A 4931-nucleotide genomic window follows, 5' to 3' on the forward strand; every position below is an offset into this window, starting at 1 on the left:
CACCGATGAATGTCCATTCTGTATCTGTGTATTCAAAGTGGTTGGGGTAGATATATAGTTGCATTGTCTTAATGAATGGAATGATTTGTTCTAATGGTGTTTGTAAATAGGATCACAAGTCTGCATCTTGTACAGCAATTAACCACTAAGAAGAATATATGCAGTGTATTATTTGTTGAAACTGAAAAAAAAAAATAAAATACACAGTAAAATATCAATGCAAGTCAATTCTGGTACACTTGGCTTACAGTCTTATATATCAGCTGCCCACCACCCCTATAACGATCATATTCAAAAGTCACAGTCTGAAACCATTAATTGCAAGATAATTAAACTTTCCATCCTTGTATTGAGACAATACAGAAGTCTTTTAGAGTCTATGGTCATACCTCCCTAAATGCCCCGTCTTGTCTGAAATCATTTAGAAACACTAGCTGAAAACATACGTTGCTAGCTTTATCATACTGTTCCTGAAGGGGTGAGACAAGATAATTTTGATGCACGTCGCAATGGTTCTTGTACATAACAGAAGAGGCAAATAGTTTTCACCTCCATGATTTCTCTCTGAAACACTTTGAAATGATAATATGATCATTATACCTTGTTTAGTTTCTCTCCATTACAAAAGAGATTTTTATTCTTCATATTGGTATTTATTCTACATCATTAGCTTTTTGTAAATGTGTGTCATTTGTTACTTTTTATAGGTCTCTTAACTCTCCGAAGCTCACAGTACATATAATTATGTTCTGCCTCAGAACATAGTGTGAAATGGCATGAATTGGCTCCTTGTCAATAAATTTGTGCTATCGCAGATACATGATAAATAACCAGATAATGTCTAATCTTTGTACCCAACATTATTGGTACAAAATCAACACAAAATGTTCTGACTTTTCCTTTTTTTATGATAAAATATAACTTTAGTAAACTTAGAGCATTTTCTTCACAAAATATTTATATACTTCTCTCCAGAGGGGGTGGGGGGCGAGCCTCTCACTCAGAGGAGTTCAAAGAGAGCCACATTCTTTTTCCATTAATCACAGGAACCATACTTACACATTCAAAAATCATTGACTACACACTGCTTGCAGGCTTATAAATCAGCTAGCCACTGCCCCTGGCCACAGAATGGGCATATTCAAAAGTCACTGTCAGAAACAATCGCGTGATAATTAACTTTTTCTTCACTAGTCATTCTTGGATTGACACAATTACAGTCACAAGTTCTGAGTCTTTTCTTTTCACAGAAAAACCCATTTCTAGTCACACACATAAGCACACACACACGCACACACAGAGAGAAACACACAAAGAAACACACAGAAGAATACAAATTAACATGGGAAATTAAGTGAAAGTCTTTCTTAATTGCAATAATCTTGTTACTTGTTTTAGAAGGCTAATTTTGAATGCCAGTTTATCTTTCATTCTCATTAAATAACATTCACTATTTAAATTTTTCACGGAGATACTGATCTTTCTATGCCTCATGTTAACATGAGATGCCCTTTTATGAATACAGCCACTTTTCTAGGTAGTAAAAACAAGCTGATATAGAAAATGACTGATTCCTTCTGTGTTATCCACATAGCCGCACACATGACAATATTCCATATGCAGTCAAAGAAAGTTATTAGAAAGATAATATATTATGAAATATAGAACCACAGAGCTGACTCCACCAGGCTATGAGAAATATGCTTCATAGATGTTCCTGTCTTCATAACAGAGTCTATCTAAATCCCACTATGAACTCTCTAGCTGAACTTAAGCTACATAAACCCACAGAATCATAAAATTTCTGCTAAGGCAGACAGACAATAAAGAAGCAGCCTACCATGGTATGAAAGTTTAAGGGAAACCTATACTTTATTTTATCGTATAAATTAGCACTACATGCATGAGAGGAGCCTCTTACATAAGTATAATCCCGCAGACTATCTAGAGTTGCCGATTCAGCTCAAGATCAGATAATTTTCACATTAAAATTCTATTAGTAGGTGCCATACATCCATAATTCACTTTAAATTTGCATATTTACCGTTTTGGACAGATTGAAAAATTTTTCAAAACTGAAAACACGTTTCTAGTAAGACTTTCAGATTTCAGTGTGATAAAATTACTTCTTGTATCTAAAGGGGTTATATGCAGCTCCCTATTCACCTATAGCTATAACTATTAATTCTAAAAATAGTAGTTGCTGCTATCAGGGAGTAGCATGAGCCAGGCAGGGTATAAAACTTTCATTGGATCATCTGTCATCTAACCTTCACAATAAGACGCCGAAGTGAATCCCATCTGCCTGGTGCACGCTTCTCCCTGACAGTGGTGATCATGATTCTTACAAACTGTAGTTATATCGCAGGCAGTTTGCAAGTATGAGAATTTGAGCAAGCTTGTCAGCTAACTCGTGTTGAACAAAGTTCACTCGGTATCTGTTGTGCTTATGGACTACATCATTAAGCACCGTGAATGAACTATGTCTGTCTCGCAATGAAATTATTATTACTTGAAAGATAACACCTAAGAACTCATATGTACAATCTAACTTCAATTCTGTACTGCTAAGAGGTATCTAAATGTGGGAAGACAAGATATGCTGCAAGCGGGAAATGTTGGCCACAAGATTAAGAACATCTCATCTTCAGGGACACAAGTTTCCAGCAAGCAATCAATGCCTGAAATAATGGAAAAAATTGCATTAGGAAGCAAATGATATCCAGGATGTGCTAGAAGAATATTATTATTATTCTAAATATGGCTTTTAAAATAAATGATGAAAAGTTTATGCTAAAAATTAAACACCGAATTTTGTAAAACATGCCATGTTAGAGGAGAAACATACATATTTTTAATTGATACATACATATATGAACTCAGTTTCATTTAGTGCTTTTCAAATTAACACACGTCATTTTTGTAATGTGTGCCAACATCTTTCACAGCCTTCGTAAGCAGCAGCAGCAGCTACAAGAGCAATCATGGTTCAGGGATTGCATTTGTACATCTTTTGATCTACATAGACAACCAGGACGGTGAAATCCCCAAAAGTATTCATTTGGACGACTTGATATTTGTGATCAATTTACCTCAGATATGGATTGCCTTTTAAAAAGTTTGTTTTGGGAGGTATTGGCGGAACCGGGATTGAACTCAGGCCCTTGCATTTACCAGGCAAGTGCTTATTTTACTGAGCCATCTCCCTGGCCCTAAAAAAGTATTAATGGGAACTCTTGACCTGCTGAAAAACATTTCTGAATTACAAAATTTTAATCAATTCTTTCAACCCTAAATCTTCTATAAGCTAAAAGTAGTCCCCCAAACCTGTATTAAATCCACCACATTTTGAGGACTAAACATAAACCTAAGGCTGCGTCTTTCCCAGAGTTTTATGTGTTCCTCAAGCTTGAGCCAGGCCCATTGTCAGCAGATCGATGTTCCCACTTTACAGATTCTTCTTTCATTTTTCTATGGAAATAATTATAAACTCATGGGAACTTGAAAAAACAATGTGATACACAGAAAACCTTGGACCTTTCATTCAACTTCCTCTAATGATATACTTTATGTATGTCATGATTTGGGCTTTTTGCATGGGGAACAACATAATACAGGACACATTTTATAATACTGTCTTATAAGGAACAACCCAAAGAATTATATATAAGAAGTGCAGGAAATCTGTCCACATACTAAAAAGCAAAGAGTCCAGTGGACAGCCTAGGTCCTGATGTCCTACATGAGTCCATCTGAAGACTTAGAGCATGTAATAATGCCTCCCACAAGTCCAGTTGGAGGCCTAGAGCCCATGGCACAGTCTCACGCAGTCCTGCTTCACTAAAGGTCAGTGGAGGAAGCTAGAAAGTCTATGCCAGCAGGAGGAAGGATCTGTGCTAGGAGGCTGAGGGATCGGAAGTGAGGCCAGGAAGTAATGCTCAGTTTTAGCACTAGAGCTCCCCCAAAAGTACCACAGCCATCCTCAGCACCAGTGAGGTCCCGAGTTCCTCCAGTGATGAGGAAAGTTGAGTTCCCACCAGGAAAGCCAATTCAGGGCCAGCCAAATAGCTCAGTAAATTAAAGTGCCTGCAATCAGGTGCAGGGGCTGGGGGTTGAATCCTTAAGCCTGCCTTACCAGCCTCGCCCCCAGGGCGTGCTGAGATGGCAATTGAGACTGGACATAGTGGCCAGCCCACACCTGTAATCTCAGCTCTTGGGAGGCTGTAAACAGTTGGATCACTACAAGTCTGATCTAGTAGTGAGACCCTGAACACCCCGTAGACTCTCCCTAAAAATACAAGGAAAAAAAGAGGAAAGCCAATGCAGCAAGCTTTGCAAGGCTGAGCAGTGTACCATCTTCCCCTCTGGAGCCAGGAAGTGATACTCAAGATGAGCACCAGGGCTCCCCAAAAGTGAACCACAGCCATTCTCAGCAACAACAAGGGTCCCAAGCTCTTTCTCCAACAAGAACAGCCAAGTTCATCAGGAAAACCAGCATGACAAAGTCCCCCAGCAGAATAGCCCAGGAGAACCAAAGGCTTCCAACAGCTCCAACAGCTTCTCCAAGCAGCATTCCTAATTGCATTCCAACAGCTTCTCAGTTCTGCCTCTTATGTTTCTGGCAGCAGTCCTCAGGTGGGCCTCCCACACCCAGCACCATGCTAGTTCAACTCAGCTGGGTGTGACAAGCTGACCACCAGTTAGAAATCCACTACAATGTAAAAGTAGAACAGTGTCAAAGTCAGGAAACCAACATTGGTACGACGTGTTAGCTGCAATACACATGTTATCCAGTTCATCACTTTTACACACAGTTGTCTCTCCTCTCCCTCCTTGGCCCACAGTGTGGAGGGTCCAGCTCCATTTGACTTAGCCCATATACAAAAGCTTTGGCAAATGTAGCCAAGAACAGAAAGCTCTAGTAGCTGGAA

This window comes from Octodon degus, unplaced genomic scaffold (assembly GCF_000260255.1).
Source record: "Octodon degus isolate 3935 unplaced genomic scaffold, OctDeg1.0 scaffold00025, whole genome shotgun sequence".
In the NCBI taxonomy this organism is placed as follows: Eukaryota; Metazoa; Chordata; class Mammalia; order Rodentia; family Octodontidae; genus Octodon; species Octodon degus.